We start from the raw sequence: 23,971 nt of genomic DNA, 5'->3' as shown, positions 1-23,971 counted from the left end.
GCGAAGGAGCAAAAAAAGTTACCTTGGACACTGAGTCACTCGAGTGAGTTACCCACTTCTGGAAAACATCTGCCAAATAGGCAGAGCCAAATACTTTACAGGTGATTGTACAGGTGAAGACTACTTTACAGAGTCTTCCAAGTTAGGGGTGGAGTCTGGTAAAGAGCGGGGCTCAAATTACTACCTGTTTCATACTGCATACCAAAATTGAGGTAGAGACACAACAAAGATTAAATGCTCTACTCCACTGGTTCTAATGTCAGGCATCCTGTTATTAAATATTAATCAACACAGCAGTAACTTAGAAAAGCTGCATCTTCCTTGATCAAAAATACAGTCTATAAGAACCCTCCTGCAACAGAAGGAATATTCAGTCCAACATCCTGCCTTCTGGACAGCTCCAGGAATCTCACAAGGAGCAGGCATCCTACTATTGTTTCCCAGAAACTGATACTAATAGGTATACAACTTCTGATCCTAGATGCTCCATCCAACCATTGTGACTTGCAGTCATTGATTTTCCCTATGATTTGCTTAATCCTCTTTTAAAGGCATCTGAGGGTGTAATCCTATGTGCATTTAGACAAATAAAATCCTACAACTCCCAGCATGCTCCAGTCAGCCCAAAGCACACTGGAAGTTGAGGAGTTTTTTTTACAGACAAGCATACAAAGTACTGTACCCTAAGCCAGTGGCCATGACTACATCTTGCAGCAGCAAATCCTATAATTCTGTATTGTCTGAAGTATTGCATTCTCCCTTTCCTGAAGCTCCTCATTGCTCAGTTTCAATGGGTGACCACAATCTCGTGAGGATAGTGGGGCAATCTTCCCTAAGCTGGCTGAAGTCTATAGTCCAATGCATCTGGAAGCCATTAAACTGGGGGAGGCTGAATTAATGTCAGAGTAGGACAGGGGAAATCCATGTGTTCCTCCCAGATGATATTTTATTGTTACCATCTTGCTTCCTTGGCAGAATTTTATGGAGGCGGGGGCTATCCCTAGACAACGTCACCTTCCATTCCTAACCCTCCTGTGTCTTCCAACTACCTCCCCTGTCTCCCTCCCACCCCCTTACTAAATAGTAGTAAGTTTATTGTATTTAGCAATAGGCCATTACAAATTTACACAAGCAAACCAGCAATTTAACAGATAAAACCGTAAGTCTAATGTAGCAAAACATAATACTAAAAGGACCAGCCATAAATCAGGACAGTATCCCCTTCAAAGCCTCCCTAGTTCTTATCTTCTTAGCTGCAAGGGCAAAAATACAACAGTGGGACCAGCTGCCTGGAGAGGTGGTGGGCTCTCCCACACTAGAGGCATTCAAGAAGAAACTGGACAGGCATCTGAGTGGGGTGGTATAACGTGGTATCCTGCAACAGCAGGGTGTTGGACTTGATGGCCTTCATGGCCCCTTCCAATTCTTCTATTCTATGATTCTATGAAAAAGAGAAACTCTATAAGGCAAATATGTGACAGCATCTGATACCAAGAACACTAGTTTCTCAGAATCAGAATAAGCATTAAAGGCAAGTAGGATGCACCCCTTTACTATGGAAAACCCATTTAGGAAGAGAAGATGAACTACATGAACAATGCTTTTGAAATGTTAGTGCCAGGACTCCGGAAGCATCCCAGGTTCAGATCAGACATGATGCTTCCTCCAGTCCTCTAGACCTACCCTGTAGAGTCATTGTGAGGATGAAATGGAAGGGGATGAACTTAGCATTGTATCCTGTGCTCCTGAAAACTGGGATAGAAATGTAAACAGTAACAGCCACTGTGGTATAGAGGTTCAAGTGTTGGGCTGGGATGTGGGAGATCTGGGTTCATTCCATTCAGCCACGATACTCACTGGGTAACTTTGGGCTGTCCGCTGACCTCACAGGGTTGTCAGGAGAATAAACCAAGAAGGACAACCATGTAAGCCACTTGGGTTTCCTTGCAAAAGAAAGGCAGGTTATCAATACAGATACATACAAAGAATAAAAAAAGCTTTAGTTACCACTTGGCCATGAAGCTGACTGAGCACCTTTGGACCACACTGACTCTCAGCCTGGCCTACCTCATGGCTATGGGCAGCATAAAAATGTAATAACGGCAATAATAAGGTTGTTATGGGAATAAAATGGAGACGAGGAGGCTCACATACAAGCCACCTTGGTCTCCTTACAAGAGGAGAGAAGACAGGACAGATAAATAAATAAAATGGAGAGGAGGCCCTTGTGAGCCAACCTGGGTGCTTTGCAAAGGAAAAAGGACATATTAACAGCAGCAATAACAACACAAACACAATACTGACAGGAGGCCGAGCGTGTGAGCTAACCTGGATTCCCCGCAAGAAGAACAAAAGGCAGGAACCAATGCAAACAATAACGAGATTTCTCTCGATCCATTTTCCCCACAACACGCCAAACCCCACCAGCCTCTCCCGTTCGCTGCCCCGTTGGACCAAACACCGCGGGTCAACTCAACAGCCCCAGACGCTGCGGCCTCGCCGCGCAGGGGAGGTGCTAGAGCCCCTTCAGGGCCTGGGGGCTTGTGGCGGCCGAACGGGCCAGGGGGCAGCAGGGCCCGATCCAGACCCCCTCGCAGCCCCCTGCCGGCGACCCCGCCCCCGGTCTCGGTCCCCACACGAAGGGGAGGAAAGCCACCCTTCCCTTCCCGACTCACCGAAGCCGCTCGGCCTCCCGCATCAAACTCACGCCATGCTCCAGCCGGCTCTCCTCAGAAGCAACACCGACTTCAAGCCTCCCTCGTGCGCATGCACGTAAGCTCTGCCGCCATCTTTGAAAGTGGCACGCCATATTTCTGGAAGCGTGAGTCGCCATCTTTGTAATGGGCATAGTGTATTTATATGGAACGCTTTTCCCGACAAAGAAGAGCGATTCGCCATTTTTGGCATGGGCATATCAAACATCCCTGTGCAAGGAGTATTTTTTTCCACAGGAAGAGGAACAGCGAATCCGCCAATCCAAAGGAGGCTTCATAGTTGTATCTTTAAATTTGGGGTTGTATTTCTAACCAGTTTGAGAACTGAGACTAGTCTGATGTCAAAAGGTTAACCAAGCCTAGAATTCCAAAGACCAGTCTGGAACTCATGAAATTATTTACCTTTTGCACGTAGTCAGTCATTGTACACACACCCACACACATCAGTTGTGAAACAAAACATAACGCCCACAGTAAGCACTCAGCGCGCGACCACACGACCAGTCACAAGCCGAGCAGCGCCATCACAACCAGCGCGGACGAAGTGCGCATGCATCGGATTCGACACACGAGCAGTCCGCGTGCACCGTTTTAATGATTTTGCCGCTGACCTGCTACACTTGACAGGGCGATTCAAATCCACGTGGACCAAACATCAAATTTTCAAAAGTTACTTTTAAAACTTGGAAAATTTGTTGGAAAAAGGTGCTGGAACTCCGTTCCTGTGCGTTCTATGACAAAAAAAGCACTGCCAAAGACCTTTACATAGTTGTGAGCCCCACTGAATTCAAGGAGTCTTATTTGCCTAGGGTTGTACTATAATAAAATAACTGAACCTTATTTATTGGTTACTCAGATTAAAAATATAGGTTGCTATTTTGCATTGCTCTTTTTAAGGGTTTTTTTTTACACCAAATAAGGTGTAATTAGATGCCAAATACACATTTTAATATAAGGAAAACATTTGCAGAACAAACCCTACAATGATGATGACAATAAAAATTTATTAGAACCTTTTCTTGTTCAAAGATTTCAGGGGAACCTCAAATGTGCAAGAAACTGAAAACCACTAAAACAATTATTATTATTATTATTATTATTATTATTATTATTATTATTATTATAACATTTCTATGCCGCCCCTTGCCGAAACCTCGGGGCGGCTTACAACATGATAAAATACATTGAAATACAATAGTACATAATAAATTACCATTAAATACAAAAAATACATTGATTTACAAATATAAAATTAAAATTATCAGTATAAAATAAAAATATAGGAGGAGAAAGAGAAGGAAGAAGAAGTTGCCCTGGCCAGATCATATGTTTTAACAATTGAAATGATGTTTAAATAAAAAGGTCTTTACCTGGCGCCGAAAAACCAGTAACGACGGTGCCAGGCGGACCTCTTTGGGGAGTGAATTCCATAGGTTGGGCGCCACCGCAGAGAAAGCCCTCCTCCGGGTACTTACTCTCCTAATTTCTTTCATGGAGGGTTCACGGAGAAGGGACTCTCCCGCAGATCTCAAACGGCGGTCGGGCATATACGGACGTAAGCGCTCGTTCAGGTAGCCAGGACCCAAGCCGTTTAGGGCTTTATAGGTCATAATCAACACCTTGAATTGGGCCCGGGCTTCAATGGGAAGCCAGTGAAGCTGACGGAGGACTGGAGTCATGTGAGCATAACGCCCCATCCCCGTCAGCAACCTGGCAGCTCTATTTTGCACCAATTGAAGTGTTCGGACTGTCTTCAGGGGAAGCCCCACGTAAAGTGCGTTACAGAAGTCTAGGCGGGAAGTCACCAGCGCGTGTGTCACCGTCGCCAGGCAGTCGTACTCCAGGTAGGGGCGCAGCTGATTAATCAGCCGAAGCTGAAGGAAGGCGTTCCTCGCTACCGCTGTCACCTGAGCTTCCAAAGAAAGCTCCGGGTCGAGGAGTACTCCTAGGCTGCGGACCTTATCCCTAAGAGGGAGTGTTGCACCATTCAGGACCAGGTCAAATCCACCCTCTCCGAAACCCGATCCGCCAACCAACAGGACCTCCGTCTTGTCTGGGTTGAGTTTCAGTTTATTTGCCCTCATCCATTCCCTTACCTCGGCCAAGCACCGGTTCAGCACAGCCACTGCCTCACCTGGATTAGTGGAAAACGAGAGGTAAAGCTGGGTATCATCAGCGTATTGATGATTCCGCAGCCCACACCTCCTGATGACCTCTCCCAGCGGTTTCATATAGATGTTAAATAGCAGAGGGGATAGAATGGAGCCCTGTGGTACTCCATGGCATAACTGCCATGACGTAGAGACATGGTCCCCCAGCACTACCTTCTGGAATCGACCATTGAGATAGGAGCGGAACCACTGCAGAGCAGTGCCTCCAACCCCCAATCCCGCAAGTCTATCCAGAAGGATACCATGGTCAATGGTATCGAAAGCCGCCGAGAGGTCCAGAAGAACCAACAGGGATGTACTCCCCCTGTCCTTCTCCCTGCACAGGTCGTCGTACAGGGCGACCAAGGCAGATTCAGTACTGTACCCGGGTCTGAAGCCGGACTGAAAAGGATCCAGCTAATCAGTTTCATCCAAGAGTGCTTGGAGTTGTCCCGCCACCACTCGCTCCAACACCTTGCCCAGAAACGGGATGTTGGCCACAGGTCTATAGTTAGTGGCCATCTCTGGATCCAGTGACGCTTTCTTCAGGACCGGTCGTATTACCGCCTCCTTTAAAGGGGCAGGCACTCGACCCTCCCTCAGAGAAGCGTTAACCACTTCCAAGATCCAGGTCCCAATCCCGTGCTTGGAGTTATTTATTAACCAAGACGGGCAAGGATCCAATAGGCAAGTGGTGGGATGTACTCTTCCAAGCACCTTGTCCACATCATCGGGCCGCAATAATTGAATTCCTCTAATAATTTTGGACCAGACGGTAGCATTGGCGACTCCTCAGAGACCTCTGATTCATTAGTGGAGTCCAGCTCGTGACGAATCTGAGCGATTTTCTCCCTGAAATGCCTGGCAAAGTCGTCACAGCGGGCCTTTGAGGGTAGCATCGGATCTTCCTTAGGACCCAGGCAAACCAGGCCTTGCACCACTCGAAAAAGCTCCGCCGGACAGCATTGTGAGGAGGCAATGGAAGCGGAAAAAAACTTCTTTTTCGCCGCCTTCACCGCCACAGCATAGGCCCGATAGTGGGCTCTCAAGTGTGTTCGGTCAGATTCATCCCGTGATTTCCTCCACCTATGCTCTAGCCGTCTCCCAACTCGCTTCATCGCCCGCAATTCAGGTGTATACCAAGGGGAAGAGCGGACTCTGCCCGGTGGGAGAGGACACTTAGGAGCGATCGTGTCCACAGCCCTGGTCATCTCTCCGTTCCGCAGTTCGACCAGAGCCTCGACAGGAGCACCAGTCTTGTCAGCCGGAAACTCCCCCAGGGCCTTCAGGAATCCATCCGGATCCATCCGGCTCCGGGGGCGGGCCCATACAATCGGGTCCGCACTCTTATAGAGGGAGAGGCCGCTCTCGAGCACAAACCTCACCAGGAGGTGATCTGACCATGACAGGGGAGTCAAGCATAAATTCCTCACCCTCAGACCACCCTCTTCCTGCCCCGTGGAGAAAACCAGGTCCAGAGTGTGTCCACGTTCATGGGTCGGGCCAATGACGTGTTGAGACAGGCCCATGGCCGTCATAGAGGCCATGAAGTCCTGAGCCGCCCCGGTCAGTCCAGACTCGGCATGGAGATTGAAGTCCCCCAGGACCAACATCCTGGGGGTCCTCAACACCAGGTCCGAGACGGTCTCTGTCAGCTCAGATAGGGAGACCTCATAAACAAATAAAATCCCATAAAACCATGGGAGCTTCATTGGCTACTCAACTAAAGCATTAATGATCCCATCATATTCCAGCAAAAGCTTGGGGATAGAGGGAAGTCTCAACCTGATGGTGAAAAGGCGAGAACATTGGCACCAGGCGGGTGTAATCAGAGCTTTCCTAGATTGGCAGGCCACCACCAAAAAGGCCCTCACTCTTCTTGTTATCCTCTAACTCTCCCACAGAGGTGTCACTTGGAGGAACACCTTGGGTGATCATCATATAGTAGAGCAGGTTCCTACCGGTACAAATTATGTCGAAGCACCAGGACAGGTAGCAATGCATCAATAATTATGGAGATAGAATAGTAACAGAAAGAGAGGAACTACCCTTGGTCAAATCCAACATGACTCTTTATTTATGCCTTCCTTGGAGCAAGTGCCATTGAACAGAAATGGGGCACCTTCCTTCACCCCACCGGAAAGCAGCAGACTAGTTTAGCAAGCATAGGGCCTTTTGTGGGGCACAAAGCTCCCCAACACCTTGCTGCCGGAAGCTCTGTGACATTGGTCACACACATGCTTACCTGACTGTAGCTGGCTTGAGGAAGTCTGTCTCGGGAAGAATGAAATGCCACAATCAACTCCATCTATGTACGAATATGAAGCAGTGCGTGCACACCCTCAGTCACGTGCAGATGGCATTATACGTGTGTGAGCACCGTGCACCTGACAATCGTAGACAATGTGCTCCACCTGGCAGTTGGTGGTAGTCAGGTGGCCAAGGCCAAGCTAAATCTGGTGGCAAGTCTCCTGGGAGGTCGGGACAGAGGTCGGAGGGAGAGCCAGCAGAAGACAGAGCTACCTGGTGTGCTGCCCTTGGCTGCAGCCCTGTTGCCATTGTTGCAGTGAGATTCAGCTGCCCACCTGGTCATCTTTTGCTTGTGGAATGGTGGTGGAGCTGGGTGTTCTTTCTTTCTTCATGCAGCAAAATGTCCTGAGTCAATGCTGGCCTTTACAGCTGAACTGTATAACCCGTATGTTCTCGTTAATCTTAAAGAAATTTCACTATCGTTGGCAAGTTAGCAAGATCAGAGCCAGGGTCAAGGGTCCACACCTCAGCGAGTTTCTACTGATGAGAACCTGTCTCCTGGACTGTCTTCTCTTCTCCCCTGCTGCAACCTCCTAACCCACCTACTCTTTGCTTTGGCCCAGTGGGCAGTGGTGGAGAGGAAAACACAGAAGCCGCTCTGCACTTGCCCACGGGCTCTCCAGCAAGTAGTTGCAAGGATGCAAAAGAGGATGAGCAGCAGGAGCGCCTGCTGACCACGGTGATAAGCAGGTAGACGCCTTGAGGGAGGGCTCCACTGAGGATGCCTTGCCCAGAGGGCCTCAGAAACCCGGTCTATACTCCTCATGCAACAAAAGGGACTGCCACAAGGACGGCCTTAGCATTGCCACACAGTAAACCTCCCCCTCCCCAAATGCATTCCTGCATAAGCAGAGGGAAGAAATGCTGTTTGGCCCTTTTCTCAGAAATCTTCCAGCTGTGCAGGTAATTGCAAAGGTGAAAATCCTCCACCATGGGGAAAAGGGGCTGAAAGTTTTGCTACCACTAGGGGACACTAAGCAGACATTCTAGGCTAGGAGAGCTCTTCAAGAAGGACCATGTTTTGCTCCTTCAGTAGAAGGAAGTAATCCCCCCACCCCCGGTTTGTGCCTGGGTTTCACTGTGGTATAACCCTGCCGATATGTGACTGGGTTGCACTGCAGGGCAACCTTGGGACCCTCTTTTTTAATGTTCCGTTATGGATCACGTTGAACCCACTAATAAAGACAGTTTTTGGAGTATTGGCACACGGTCTTACTGAGAATTCTGGCTAACTGCTGCACACTGGAATGAAGTGGAAGGAGGATATATTTTCCAGACGAGATGTAGGTTCAACACACCTCTTTTTGGAAATTAGCCAGTGAGATTCCTTCAAAATTTAATGGATATTTTTAAAAAATGAGGATTATTAGAGAGGTTTTAAGATCAGTTTATTAGGAATTTGTTGAGATCACTAATGACAGAGCCAGTGAACAGGTTAGAATTTTATTTATCCACCTCTCAGAATTCTAGAATTTGGAGTCATCTAATGAAACTGATAGAAAAAAGACTAAGGACAGATAAAAAGAAGTACTCCACACAGTATGCAGTTGATTTATGGTAAAATGTGGTGATTGCAATGTGTAATATGTAGGACTCCCTTAGCAAATGATCCAGAAACTTCAGCAGCTCAGAGAGACTGTTATTGGGGACTGGCTGATGTGATCGTATGAGGCCAGTCCTCCACCGTCTACACTGACTTCCTGCCCAGGTCCAGGCCTGATCCAAAGTGCTTGGATTAACATTCAAAGCTACTATTTCATTGAACGCTAGGAGAAACCTTGTAATGCTAAAAGCCTCAATCATTTCCTATTATTGGAACCCGTTACCTAGGGGGTTGGTGGACTCTTTGGCAATAGAGGCCTGAGTGAGATTATGTGTACGGTCAATCAGAATTCAAAATTATTGGTTATGCTGAACCTTATAATGCAGATGATTTATACATTCTGGTGATCTGTCTGACTAAACAGTGAACTGGTCAAAGTCTGAATTTATGCTGATATTATACTTCAAGATACATTAACTCACTGGCAATTTTGATGATGCCCAGATTTTATTATGTAATTGAGAACACTTATTCTCAGAAACATTTTTCAAATGATGAAGCTAAATTTGAGTAAGGTGGCTAATGCATGGGATGGATATTTAAACTGAGTTTGTGGGGCAAGATTGAAACTCTTAAGATTAATATTATACCTAGGATTGTCTATGTTTTATGTGGCATTCCTCCACTTACAGTATTTTCCAAAACTTAACTCTCTGGTAAATTTCTCTTGGGAACCTCCCCACCACAAAAATCTTTGAAATGGATGCAGCTTCCAACTAAAAAGAGGTCTGGATATTGACCAGTTCTAAATTCCAGTCTTTGCTATTCCGATCAGATCATCCTGCTTGGCATCTTTATGTCTGAATCAGTTCTCCAAATGGATGGCATTAGATTCTTGGCATATTTGTTTGGATAGGGTTCTTCTCTGACCAGAGAGGGGTGGCATATAATACCCCATCAATTAGTTTGATCCATTCGCTCATGCTAGGCTATGAAAGAAACCCATACATGATACTATGGGGAAACCCAGATTTAAAGTTGGTAGGAGGATTATATTAACAGACAAGTGTTTACCTTGGCTCAATTAGTGGGTTTGGATGACAAGTTTCTGTCCTGCATGGCTTTCTGTGCTGAATATTATGTTTGTTCTTACTTACAGTCGCAACACTTGTTGGGATCTAGATTTATCCCTGCTGCTTTCACAGTTTCAGAGTCTCCTTTGCAACTGAAACCACAGATGGAGGCCGAGCCATTATCAACCTACAATCCATGTTTCTAAATACAAGCCATTATCAACCAACAATCCATGTTTATAAATATGAGGAGAGGGGTTGGGTTAGGTTACTTAGAAGACTGAAGCTCTGCGATGCTGACCCAGATGACAAAGATCCAATCTGCAGTGTGCAGTATTCTTAAAATGGAATAGGGGAATCCATAGACCTATCAGCCCTGTTCCAGATTTTGAGCTTTTGGGGGTTCAGTTAGCGTAGTAACATCATCCTGTCTTCAAGCCCTCCTCCTCTATTTAAAATTATGTTTTGTTTTGCTAAAATTCCAACCCAATGAAGAGTTCTGTCAAACCCAAAAGCTTGCCTGTTTCTTAGTTGGTCCTAAAATGTCCCACTTTGGTCCCACCCCAATATATTTAGAATCAGGGCAGCAGCATTTTATTTCTGTAGCCATGGTAGTGTTATGCTTCAACTGAGTTTCAAATGCAGAAGTGCACATGCTTCCTCCTTATTAGGATTGCCAAACAGGATCCTTCCCACCCACAGGCTCTCTTAAACTTACTAGGCACGAACAACCTGTCATAAATCACGCCTCCCGTTTTCTCTGCCCCCTGATTTTTATATTATTACTATTCTTACTCCACTTACACCCCACCTTTTTCCTCTTGCAAGGAATCCAAGGAGACGTAGGTCATCTCCCTGCAGTCCAGTCTATCCTCACAACGAGGCAGGCTGGGCTGGGCTGGGGAAGAGCGACTGGCCCAGTGACACCTGCGGAGCACCGCACGGCTGCGAGGCGGGCCTAGAACACAGGCCTCCCGGTTTCCACTAAGCACCACGCCACACCGGACGAGGCCGCCGCCGCCTGGCTGCAGAAAGGCAGAGGGGAAGCGCGTGCGCGCCAAGCGGCGGCTCGACGCGGCGCCCGCGGGGCGGCGGGACACCTGGCAATCGGGGCCCGGCCCAGGTGGGGCCGCCTGGACGGCCCGGGCTCCCGCCAGGTGGCCGCTCTCCTCCCGCGCGCCCGCGAAGCGACTGCGGAAAGCCGCGCCGGCTGCTCTCCCCGGGCCGCCGCCAGGGGCAGGAGGAGCGCTGCGGCCGCACGTTGTCGGGCGGCCAGGCGGTGCCGCTGGGGACCGCGGTTGCCATTGGCTCCTCACCTGATGCTTTGCAGCCCCTGAACGGATTGGCCGAGAACAGCCGGGATTTTTTTCCTTTCCCCTCCTCCTCCTCCTCCCTCGCGTGCTGCTGCGATTATTATGACTATGATGAATCTCGTCCCCTGCCTGACGCCGTCTTCTTTCGGGGACCTGCCGGGCTTGTAGCGTCCCCAGGGGGCAAAGGAGCGGAGACCCGGCTCAGGGCGCGCGCGCGCTGCGTGTCTTTTATTTCCCCGGTATTTTTATTTCGTATGGGGCTTTCTGGCATGGGAAGAAGGTGCTGCAGGATCTAGCCGGAGAAACGGCTTCTGCAGCCAAGTTTCTGCCCCGGGAACGCGCGTTTTTGGCAAGCACTCCTCGCCCGGGTCATTACCGTGCTCCTTCTCTCTCTGACTCTCTCTCCGCTTCTGAATCGAGGCGTGCTCCCAACGCAACCGCAACCACGTTAACTTCTCAGAGGTCCGGGGTCTCCTGCGGAGCCAGGTAAGGCGATCATCTGCTGGAGAGAGAGAGATTGTTTTTTTAGGACTGGACCAGAAAGGGAACCTTCCTGCCACCCCCACCACAAAACACTCACAGAGAGACCGTGTGGCATGAATGTTGTAAGAGGGCTGGAGACCCCAAGGTTTAGCTCTCCACTCCTTATGGAGTGACCTTGGGTCTTATCCTACCTCATAGGGTTGTTGTGAAGGGACAGGCAGGAGGAGACAGAAGCATATGTGTCACCTTGAGCTCTTCCCAGGAAAGCCAGTATCTCAAACTTAAATAATATTAAGTATGCTTATATAGTATGACTGTTCTTACCTGCAAAAGCTCCCTGCCCCAAGGAGATTTACAGCAGTCCAGATTTCAGCAATACAAGGAAGAAAGAGAGGGTAGGGCAAACTTCCTCTTATGTCCTGAACTGGCCTCTCTGACAAGGACTCCCTTCATAGCCTTGGGCAACTCACTTCATCCCCTCCGAGGATGTATTTTTTTCAAGCCCCCTTGTCTTCTGGCATTTTCTTTTAAATCCACCTGGTCTTCTTCTTTGCTTCTTGTAGGCAGGCAGGCAGGCTATGGTAATGTTTTCATCTGCGGGATTGGTTTGCAGGGGCACCTTTTTCCAAGGAGAATTAATAGTGTGGATAAGAAAGGCTGTAGGAGCAAAGCTCTCCTGCACTAGAGAACTGGCTCCCCTGCAGCAGTCGCAAAACACTGCAGGACAGACAGAAGGAATCCGGTCTAACCACAAAGCCAGAAGGGAGGACACAGGTCTTGCTCACTTTGCTATCTGCTTAATGAAGGCAACGGGACTTATCTAGCTGAATTCCGCTTTCTGCAAGGAAATGACCTTCCCTTCCTCCTGCAGTTCCTCCAAACAGAAAAAAGGCCAAGAACTTGAACTGGGTTCCTGTGAAGGAGGGACTGAAGGTGTTGCAAAAACCCAAAAGCTAAGGGGCCGAGAGAAAGTAGGATGAAGGGCACAGAGGGAACCCTTGAGTGGGATGGTGCAGCTGTGCTTGGTGTGCCGCATGACCTGGTGCAAGCATGTAGTTTCCCGAAGGCAAACATGTATATTTGGACGCGCATGGGAATTTGGTACGTGCAACTCTGTGTGCTTGGATGCGCATACTTGTGGCTGGAGACCAGGTGCCGAAGAGGATGAGGACACGCTTGCGTAAGACCAAGTAGGTGTCATAAAGTGAGACAACATTATTTGGTGCACACTGCGATAAGAATGTATGATACATTGTCACATGCATTTTGTCACAGACTGTGTGCAGAGGTGTCACAAGGGTGTCCTTTCAGAGGCAGTGTGGCATTATGAGCGCCGTGCCAGTCCAGGATTTGGAAGTCCTGAGTTTGAATTCCGACTCACTCAGAAAGCTCACTGGTAGACCCTTATTTGGGCCAGTCACTATGCCTTATCTGAACCAACCTTACAGGGTTGTTGTGAGGATAACTTGGGGGAAGTGGAGAAGCCTGTATGCCAGCATGAACTTCTTGAAGGAAAGGTGGGATATAATTGCAATAGCAACAAAATAATAAACGGGAAGGATGTTTGTGGTGGGAAGAGGAGATCCTCAAAGTCATTTTGGGTATGGCTCAAAGCGTGTATAAAATCTTGAGGAGCTGGTATGTGTGTGTGTATTCATTTGGATGTTCATGCTGGCAAAATGTTCAAACCTGGTATACCAATTTAAAGCTGGAGGAAATGTATTGCTAAGTGTCCTGTTTCCCGAACTGTGTGGGTTGGTTCTAATCTGTGTGCCCAAACGCAAGAGCACACGGGAGCAGTCTTGTGGGTTGCATGTGACTGGCACACACTGCCATGAATTCACAAGTCCTTTGCTGACGAGGGTGTGCATGCTCAGCTACAAGCGGAGGCGTCAGCTTGTGGCGGTGAAAGTATGCATGCATAATATATGTAGTAAGTCCTCACAGCTGGTTGATTAGGAGTGGGTTTGAAAGCATGGAGGTGTGAAGCTCTGGAGAGTTGCATGCGTGTATATAGGGGCTGCAGGTATGAGCGAGGCTTAGCTCAAGCGGGCAGGGGGCTATGTGCATTTCCTTGGCTGAAAGGGAGTCAAGCAAACATTACTTCTTCTTCTTATTACTATTATTACTTTTCTATATTGCCCATACCCGAAGCTCTCTAGGCCATTCACAACATTTAAGTCTCCCATCCAGATTTCAGCCCAGTCCAGCCCTGCTTAGCTTCCAAGATTAGGCAGGATCAGGCACTTCAGGCTATACAGAACATGGAGTGGGGCACCAACATACATTTCACAATAAGAGTGTGAACGCAGAACTGTATCTATTCAGGATGGGAGAGTCGGTGGAAATGCAGAGATAAGACTGTAGACGGCACACATGTTGCCCCCACGCACTGAATTCCAGCTGTGAGCAAGGGGAGGGGCATAGGGTTGAAGCCCACTCCCAAGGATCTCCCCCAGTTTGCAAATTTGTTAAATAATAACTAGCTATGCAGGCCTAAAAGGTGTGATGGATCTGTATATTTTTGCCCTGCAAGTTGTAACAAGCACAGGCAAATAGGTGTGTGTGTGTGTGTGTGTGTGTGTGTGTGTGTGAGGGAGGGAGGGAGGGAGGGAGGGAGGGAGGGAAATTCACCAATGTCCGAAATATTCACATTTTAGAAAGATTCAAGGTCATTTCTTGCCATTACTTAAAAAACCTCTTCATAATTGTTGCAATATTGTCAGTACACCACCAGTGCATTTTAAAATTTACTCTTAAACATTCTTTCCCTCCCATGCACCCCATCTGTGCTTCCAGACACAAGCACCCTCCATCATCTATAAAGAGCACAGAAACACTTGTAATAGCTCATAAAGATAGTCACTCAGTGAACTGGTCCTTTGGAAGAACACTTGTGCGTATTCTGAAACACAGGGAGGGTAAAATGCACAATACAAAGCTCAGGGGAAAGTTTCGAGTACAGGAAACCGTGTTATTTTATGCAGTATTATGTGCCATCAGTTTGTCTCCAGCTTACGGAGACCTCTAAATGCAACCCGTCCTCCCTCATCCTGCCCAACTCGGCAAAGTCAAGGCCTTGTTTTTCTCGTCTCTCTCATATTTGTCTGTTTCTGCCTTTCACAGGTATAAGTTCCTGCTTTACATGCTTCGTTGGTAGAACAGTCTTTCAACTTAGCTTAGTGTGCGGGTTGTTTTTGAGGTTGTGAGATAAGATAATAATATGTAATGATGCTCAAATAAGGCTTAGTACAATGAAAAGAAAAATAAGAAAGCAGCCAATTTCAAGATTGACGTGAATACGCAGAAGTCTTGTCGCCCTAGAAAAAGGAACACAGAAATCTGCTTTATGATTCACTGGCTCATATAAATCTTGTCTCCCTAGCCTGGCGATCCTTCTCTCAAGGGTTTCGGTTAGAAGCCTTTCTCCGCTCAACCTGGGGATCAAGGCAGGGACTTTCCCACACGAAGCAGGTGCCCTGCTTGGAGCTATGGGCCCTCCTTATCAGGTCGAGATGAGTGTGTTTGGGTATCATTTTGCCAGGTTGGAATCTCATTTGCAAGTGCACGGCAGCTCAGTGCTGTGGGCCACTCTCTTGGAGCTGAGCGGGGAGCAATTCGCCCCAAGCAATCAGCAGACTGGCAGTTGGTTCCCCACCTCTCCTTTTGCACTTGGCTTTAAGAGGGACAACGTGCCTGCAGTCACTGAGAGAGAGAGAGAGAGAGAGAGAGAGCGCGCGCGCGCGCGCGAGGTGATGATTTTCCAAGCTGCTGCTGTTGGCTTGAAAGGAATGAGCAAGTGTGCTGGTATCACACCATATGGCTGGGTGAGGGGTAAGAAGAAGAAAGAAGCGTGGGGGGAACGGCACTGAGAGGTGGTTTAATGCTCCCATTGCTGAATGCTGCTGTGAGTTGCGTTGCTTTCATAGTTATTCCTTCAGAGCAGGGAGGTTTCCCCACTAAAGCTGCAATCCTAAATTTGTGGGACTTACTTCCAAGCAAGCAGGCCATGGATTACAATGTGAACTTCACAACAGTCCTGCAGAGTAGAGATCATGTTGGGAGAGAGCGAGGAGGACGGAGCCAAGCACAGGTCACAGCCATGCACGAGATCGGGGAGCTGGCCTCCACAGTGCCAAGGTGATCTTGGATAAGTCATTCTGCCTCTGCATGGGATCTTACTTTTGCAAACACAGCGGTCCCTCTCTTCCATTTGCAACCCTTCCCTGTTTCTCTGCCACTGCTGTTTCCATCTTTTCCTTAACCGCAGGGAATCCCTCAAGAAGGGAAAGATGGAGCACCTTTGCGATGTCTTTTGATGGGTAGTGCTAGGAACTGTCTGGAAACACCCCAGCACAGCATTAAGCACCTAAAGGGATACTGGTGCGATTGATTTTCCCACCCAGCAGTCGCAACTGGGGGATGCAGCCAGCTGCAAGCACCTTTCTGGAGGCGAGAGAGGAACGTGGCAGCATTCAGGCTACGGCAGCCGGAGATTCAGGTGTTTCTGCATGTGCGGCGGGGTTAGACCTAGCGAAACTGTCTGTGTGCACATGTCTTTCGGTGGATACCTGTAGGGACGTGAATGGAAGGGGATGGATGTGAGTGGGCTCACATCCACGTGGCAGAATGCGATGCCAGGGCTTGTGAACATGTGATCGGAGGGGAAGAGGAGGCAGTGCTCTGGAGGAGTCGCGTGCTGCTCCTGGTGGAACGGAGCCCTTGCAGGGCTCATTGGGATGATTGTTCTGGCCAAGGCGACAGATTTTCCTGCAGGGGGTGGCGTGAAGGCAAAGGCCCACCGCGGCCCTGGCTGAATCTTTTGGCCTTTCCCCCTGCTGCTACCCTGGCTTGGCTCTGCCAACTAACAGCGGAACTGTTTTGGAGGCTGTGCAGACCTGTTTGGGGGTAAGCTGCAAAGACACGAGAGGAAACGATGCAGGAGAGCCACTGCAGAGAGCTGCCTTTGCATGCTGCGTTTTTGCTCACAGGCATTGCCTTTAGCTGTTCTCTCTTTGCAATGCCTCACTTAGCTGAAGCAGCAACATTTGTTTTGCCCCACTCCCCTTCCTGCACAGCCTCCCACAGGCATTCTGCTCTTCCTCCTGTTGGCAGGTTGATTTGGGTTTGAGGCACAGCGCTTGATGCTGTTCCTTGGAGAAGAGCATCATTTCTTGCCTCCCAAACTATTCCAGCAGTAATAACAACAACAACAACAAAACAGCAACAGCCACCCCTGAGACTAACAGCAACAGAAGCAACATTTCTCACTGGCTTTCTCCTGCATTAGGGAAAGAAACTTGCTGGACCACATGGCTCTGTATGGATGGCACAAGGAGGATGGGTTGCAGGACCTTCCCTCAAAAGGATGGCTAGCAAGCACATTTCTGGGCTTGCTAACCCCTTTGGAGGGTCTTCCTGTTAGGAAATCATTGCAGACTCATTTCAAAGAAAACAAAATGGAAATCTAAGAGTTAGGCCGTAGTGCATCTACCAAAAAACAAAGGTTGAAGCAAAGAGAGAGGATCTTTCTAACCCAGTGCTTGTCGAGATAACCTGAGAAAAAATTACCTTGACAATGTAAGCAGGGAACGTTCATTATTATTATACTCATACTGTAAGAGGCAGGGCAGTGGCTGAGAAAATGTGGGTTACACAGTTCAGCAAAGTTGTCCTGTGTATATATGGGTGTATTAGGAGTCTGTGACAACATTGTTATTGGTCTTTTAGGAAAATGCTGGCAGATTCTAGCAGCAGGACAATTTAGGATGGGTTACAACAGGTTGTTATGACATGCACACCGAGTCACACAGATGCAGAGATTTAAGCGAAGCTGTCCCTTTTTGCCCCAAGGGCCATTACAGGGGTGAAGGGAGTCTTGGAAGGAACTTGGGCTTTCCATTCCAGGTGGGAGTTACGTATCTGGACACCAGCTCTAGCCTTTGGGAAACAACAGAGTAGACCTGTTGTCTTGATGTCTTAAAAGCTAGGTATACCTCTCTTGGTAGACAGGTGTGCAGACATTATCACTGCTTAGTTACCAAATATACCAGAAATGGTAGGCGTGTTCTCTGCTGCTGTACAGGCTTTCTAAAAATGTGCAACCATACACAAAATATCTACTTCAAGGAAGAGTACGCAACTCCAAAAGAACATGGCTGGAGTTCAAAATTCAAGCCGTGCCAAAAAATGCTACTGTGAGCTGATATTGAAGAGTAAAGAAGATCAGATTCCTCTGGAACCCCCAAAACAAGTCATGTGAAATTACAATCAGGGCAGTGATGCTGTCATATATTCTTAAGATAGCTATGCGATCTTGGGGTTTTTTACTTTTGTTCCTAGGTGTTTGATTTTTATCCCTCTCTCAAAATAATATCTTGATGGGGTTCATGATGCTTCTTGAATTAAATCCGCTTCTGTGCTTTAATTCCCAGTATATTCTGCTGCTCTGTGTAGGCATCTCGGTGTCCTTGGAAGTACATTGGTGTAACACCCACGAAGTGGTGATGTGTAGAAAAATTCCAGTGGATGCGCATGTCTTTGGGGGTTTTGAACAGAAGCTGGAGTATACCAGGTTGGGGAAGGCTGTACCACATTTTGGGGTTGTCCTGTGAAGCTGAGGTAGGAGCAGGTTCAGGGCAGACAAAGGGAATTCCTTTTTTACATGGCTGCATACTTAGCGAATGGAATTAGCTGACACAAGATGTGATGATTGCTAGTAACTGAGTCGGTTTTTTAAAAGGTTAAGCAGAGGCATGGAGGATAAGTTTACCATTATTAAAATGGCTGAGGATGAAGCAGCGTCCTGCACTGCCCCTGAAGGCAGCAAGAGGCTTCGGCGAATGGGGCAGCATAAAAATGTTTTAATAAATAAAAATAAAATAAAGATAGGTTAGGGGACAGACAGAGCCAGGGTGGCATGGGGATTAGAGTGTTGGGACCTGGGAGATCCAGCTTCTCCTTCTCGCTCAGCCATGAAGCTCCCCAGCTGACTTTGGGCCAGTCACTCACTCTCAGCCTCACCCACTTCATAGGGTTGTTGTTGTTCTTGTTGTTGTGAGGATAAAATGGAGTGAAGGAAGAATACAGAAGCCACCTTAGGTCCCTCACAAGAGGAGAAAAAAGGCAGGCTATAGACGCAACGTAAGAATGGCCATCAGTTTGCGCACAATGGCCGTAAGTGGTGGCGTGCAAGTGCCCGGATGGCCGTTCCTCTGAAAATGCCCAAAGGAGAACAGCTTGCTGTGCAGCGATGCAGCTGAGCATTCCTTGCGAAGGTGCGTTCCGTTTGCATGCATGTGCACATTAAAAAAAAATCTCTCTTGCACATGTGCTTGCAGAGACAAAGCAGCTCTGATCGCGAACACCCACACATGCCGGGCATCCTTGCCTATTTATCTGTGTGGCACAGATGTCCTTTGAGCACATTTTCATTTTTCTCTTTTCTTTTTTCGAGCTGGAGGAACTTGGCGGCAAACACAGTTGCTTCAGAAAAACATCTTTCTGTATGCACTCATTAGGCATATATTGGGTTTCTCCTTTGAGCACTGTGAACGGAGCAAAATAAGAATATAAATGCGTAAGAACAAAGAACTGGATCAGACCAAGGCTGTACCTGCTCCACCACTCAGGCCATACAGTGGCCAGTTAGCAACCCGTGGCAACCGGCAAGTGGGACATGAGTGCAAGCGCACCCTGGTGCCCATCTTCCCCAGCAGCTGGGGAAGTGGTTCTGATCCTGGAGGCAGCATACAGCCTTCAGGACTAGGAGACATGGATAGCCTTCTCCTCCATGCATTTGTCCAATCCCCTTTCAAGGCTTTCCAAGTTCCTCCCTACATTTCGTGGCACTGAATCCAATAGTTTAACAATGCACGGTCTCAAAGATGTCCAGTGAAAGATATATAGGCGATGAGGGGTCTGGAGACTGACTCCTACGCAGGAGGGTGGAAGGGGCAAGAGGCTGGCTGCATTTAGTGGAGAGGAGTGTCCATTTAGAGCCAGAGATCTTCAAATACCTACTGCCATCTAGATGATGAAGTAAATGTGCTGTTATTGCTACTTGGATTGTTGTAGGTTATGTTGTGGGGGGGGGTCTCGGGGGTTTCTGGGCAAAGGAGGTGGGGTACAAGTCGGTCAAATCAAATACCAAGACAGGAGCAGAGAGGGGCGGGGTGCTTGCTCATTCCAGCCATTGCAATGCCTGTATCAGAGAAGAATCAGAGCTCTGGAAAACCAATTGCTGGCTTTCATTGCCTACAGGTGTATTTCCCAGTACATCCTCTTTGTCTTCCTATCATCCTTGGGACACACACATTCATTTGTGTAGGTGTGAGATTTGTAAGCGCTGACTAACTTGGCACATGTCCATGCTCATTAGAACAGTTAAGTCATCTGTCATCCAATCCTAAATTTGCCTACTCACTGGACTTGAAAGTGGACCAGGACATCTTAGCCATTGTTGTTCAAGATGAGCAGCACGATCTGCCCTTCCAAATTTTTTAACTGCTATCTAATGTCAAGATTAGGGATGCAGGTGGCGCAGTGGTTTAAACCACTGTGCTGCTGGGCTGGTTGATCGAAAGGTCGCCGGTTCGAATCTGCACAACAGGGTGAGTTCCCGTTGCTCCATCCCAGCTCCTGCCAAGCTTGCAGTTCAAAAGCATGCAAATGCAAGTAGATAAAAAGGTACCACTTCGGTGGGCAGGTAACAGTGTTCCGTGCACTTCGGTGTTTAGTCATGCCAGCCACATGACCATGGAGACTGTCTGCGGACAAACGCTGGCTCCCTCGGCCGGGAAACGGAGATGAGCACCGCCCCCGAGAGTCAGGCATGACTGGACTTAATGTCAAGGGGAAACCTTTACCTTTACCTTTTTAATGTCAAGACTGGCAATCATGTTGAGCTCAGCACAGCTCTCAGTGTGATTGTTGGGCCAAATGTTCAAATTGGCAAGCCATTCTGGGGTACACTCCTGGTTTCCATGAGGACTAGGGTGGTGAAAAGCCTCGAGCCAAACCGAGGTTGTGGTGGTGGGGACCATTGGTGGAATACAAATTTCCTCTGCACTTTGATCTCCTGGAAGACACACAGTATACAAAAGATGTCCTGGATTACGTCGTTCAAAGCTTCTTCGGGGAATTGGACACAGCTGAATGAGGGCTCGCATCGGCAGCTTGTGCATCGCATGAACTGTATCAACGATGCTGCTCGTACTGCACTTGGCCAGACCCCAAACATGAGCTGGCTGGGTGCCTTGGCAGCCGCTCGCATGGAAATGCAAAGCTGGAACAGACCCTAGTCTGTCAGTCAATCACTGTGCTGGCTGAGACTGCTGGGAGTTGTTGTCCAACACTTCCAAAGGGCACCAGGCTGGGGAATGATGGATTTTGCTCCCGGGGAAGGGCACTGTCACCCCGAAGCATTCCCAGAAGATGCTACCCCAGTCTCTTTTCCAAAAGCCCATGCAAGAGGATCCTGTTCCACAACTCTGCGATGAGGCTGTGTCGGAAAGCCGAGAGAGCCAGCCCTTTGCTTTTGCCGGCCACCCTTTGCAAAGCGACTCTTACCTGCATTCAGAGTCCCTCCCAGGTTGCTGGGCTCCGTCTGCCTTCAGCCGTGGCGCATTCCACACTCACGTGCACCCACACGCTCATCCGGCTCAGCGTGGCTCTGGTTTCTGCCGCTTGAGTCAGGCTGCAGTTGGAAGCATCTGTTGCACACGAGTAGCAGCCACCTGCTTGCTGTAGTCATTCTTAAATCTGGTCATTCTTAAATCTGGGGCAGGAACCTGGTCAGAGTGCAATCTGGAGTGGCGCATTGCCAGGATTGCTCACCGAGCCACACAGCTGAGCCGCACTGCATCAGCCAGGTCTCTGGCGGAATCTGGAGTGGCACAACAGCCAAGCCTCTGCTCTCCCTCACCTTTTGAAAGCCAAGATCCAACCATAAGCTGGTCCTATGGCATTCGGTCATCGGGATGGGTGAGTCCAGCTATTCCTGGTCCAGCTGGACTCATCCATCCCTTATCACTTACAGGCTTCCCATGTGCCAGCTCATAAGTGTCCTATTTAGCATCTGGCCTGAGAAAGGAATTTCCTCCAGGTTGTTTTTTGCATTAACAATGGCCATTCGCAAAACACAGCTCTTCATAAAGTTACCATCACTGTTCTTTCTGCATTTTGAGTTCTCTCCAGCCTCATGGCTTATAATGCCCTATTCCCCACACCACTTGTAAGGCACGTACCTGAAACTCTCAATAGCACTCCACGTATCTGATGAAGTGAGCTGCAGTCCACAAAAACATATTCCTTTACACACTGATTAGACTTGATTTAAGGAAGACTTAGATGGAGAAGACAATTAAGCCAGGGAAAGTTGCGGACAGAAGACAATGAAGACCAAATATGAGATGCATTGACTCCTGAATGTACAAGAGCTGAGCTGTCAAGGACAGCAGATTTTGAAGGACTTTAATTTGTAAGTCAGAGACAACCTGGCATAACAACATTATACACACACACATGCACACACACGTTATTCATTATACACACACACATGCACACACACACACATGTTACACAATGGTTATTCAACTAGCAGATACCCTCAGATTGGTTTATAGTCATAACAAAAAACTAAAACAACTGAAGTCGAAATGGCCAAACAAAAATATTTGAAAATAAAAATATTCAGAGTGTCTGCAGTAAAGTTAATCATCAGTACACCAGTTTAGAATTTAGAGTACCAAAGAATTTAAGGTCCCATAAGACACTCAGTAAAATTTCTATGGTACCTCTTGAGTGTTCAAAACCCTTCATGTGTATTTCATCCTAGTAATCACTGCCTTGTCGTGGCGAAGGGGCTTGTGTAGCTCAATGAAGCTATGAGCTATGCTGTGCAGGGTCACCCAAGATGGACAGGTCATAGCAGAGAGCTCTGACAAAACGTGATCCACTGGAGAAGGAAATGGCAACCCACTCCAGTATCTTTGCCATGAATGGACAGTACCAAAAGGCAAAAAGATATGACGCCGGAAGATGAGCCCCTCACGTCGGAAGGTGTCCAATATGCTACTGGGGAAGAGCAGAGGGCTAGTACTAGTAGCGCCAGAAAGAATGAAGCGACTGGGTCGAAGCCGAAAGGACACTCAGTTGCCGATGTATCTGGTGGTGAAAGGAGAGTCCAATGTTGCAAAGATCTATACTCCAGAGGAACCTGGAATGTAAGATCCACGAATCAAGGCAAGTTGGATGTGGTCAAACAAGAGATGACAAGACTGAACATTGACATCTTAGGAATCAGTGAACTAAAATGAACGGGAATGGGCAAATTTAATTCAGATGACCATCAGGTATACTACTGCAGGCAAGAATCCCTCAGAAGAAATGGAGTAGCCTTCATAGTCAATAAAAGAGTAGGAAAAGCAGTACTGGGATACAATCTCCAAAATGACAGAATGATCTCAGTTCGAATCCAAGGCAAACCATTCAACATCACAATAGTCCAAGTCTATGCCCCAACCACTGGTACTGAAGAAGCTGAAGTTGACCGGTTCTATGAAGGCCTATAACACCTTCTAGAATTAACTCCAAAAAAGTATGTCCTTATCATCATGGGGGATTGGAATGCTAAAGTAGGAAGCCAAAAGATAACCGGAATAACAGGCAAGTTTGGCCTTGGAGTACAAAATGAAGCAGGGCACAGGCTGGTAGAATTTTGTCAAGAGAATACGATGGTCAGTTTACATTCCGATCCCAAAGAAGGGCAATGCCAAATAATGTTCAAACTACCGCACCATTGGACTCATTTCCCATGCTAGCAAAGTTATGCTTAAAATCCTACAAGCTAGGCTCCAGCAGTATGTGGACCGAGAACTACCAGAAGTACAGGCAGGATTTCAAAGAGGGAGAGGAACTAGAGATCAAATTGCCAACATACGCTGGATCATGGAGAAAGCTAGGGAGTTCCAGAAAAACATCTACTTCTGCTTCATTCACTATGCTAAAGCTTTTGATTGTGTGGATCACAACAAATTGTGGCAAGTTCTTGAAGAGATGGGAATACCAGACCATCTTATTTGTCTCTTGAGAAACCTATATGCGGGTCAAGAAGCAACAGTGAGAACCGGGCACGGAACCACTGATTGGTTCAAAATTGAGAAAGGAGTTTGGCAAGGCTGTATACTGTCGCCCTGCCTATTTAAGTTATATGCAGAGCACATCATGAGAAAGGGGGGGCTAGATGAATCACCAGTTGGAATTAAGATTGTTGGGAGAAATATCAACAACCTCAGATATGCAGATGATACCACTCTCATGGCAGAAAGCGAAGAGGAACTAAAGAGCCTCTTGATGCGGGTGAAGGAGGAGAGCGCAAAAGTTG

General features: G+C 47.8%; 2 protein-coding genes across 5 annotated transcripts in view; one reads left to right on the top strand and one right to left on the bottom strand.

The window, feature by feature from the left end:
* Positions 1-11,599, bottom strand: part of POLR3D (RNA polymerase III subunit D) — a 42,067-nt gene extending 30,468 nt beyond the window's left edge. For 2 of the 4 annotated variants that reach the window (XR_006415465.1, XM_044437693.1), the window contains exons 1-2: positions 2,676-2,806; positions 1,858-1,943 (exon numbers count right to left, since the gene is read on the bottom strand). The gene's annotated coding sequence lies outside the window, so the exon portion shown is untranslated. Of the gene's footprint in view, positions 1-22; positions 163-1,857; positions 1,944-2,675; positions 2,807-11,479 lie in introns of those variants that run through there. The other 2 variants (XM_044437694.1, XM_044437695.1) reach the window with 2 other exon arrangements.
* LOC123027180 (phytanoyl-CoA 2-hydroxylase interacting protein) overlaps positions 11,462-23,971 on the top strand; it is a 37,802-nt gene continuing 25,292 nt past the window's right edge. Inside the window, exon 1 of the mRNA XM_044437696.1 lies at positions 11,462-11,589. The gene's annotated coding sequence lies outside the window, so the exon portion shown is untranslated. The remainder of the gene's footprint in view (positions 11,590-23,971) is intronic.

Source organism: Varanus komodoensis, unplaced genomic scaffold (assembly GCF_004798865.1).
Source record: "Varanus komodoensis strain SLA01 unplaced genomic scaffold, ASM479886v1 scaffold30, whole genome shotgun sequence".
In the NCBI taxonomy this organism is placed as follows: domain Eukaryota; kingdom Metazoa; phylum Chordata; class Lepidosauria; order Squamata; family Varanidae; genus Varanus; species Varanus komodoensis.
The sequence above is the reverse complement of the archived record's forward strand: the minus strand, read 5'-3'. Positions and strand labels throughout refer to the sequence as shown.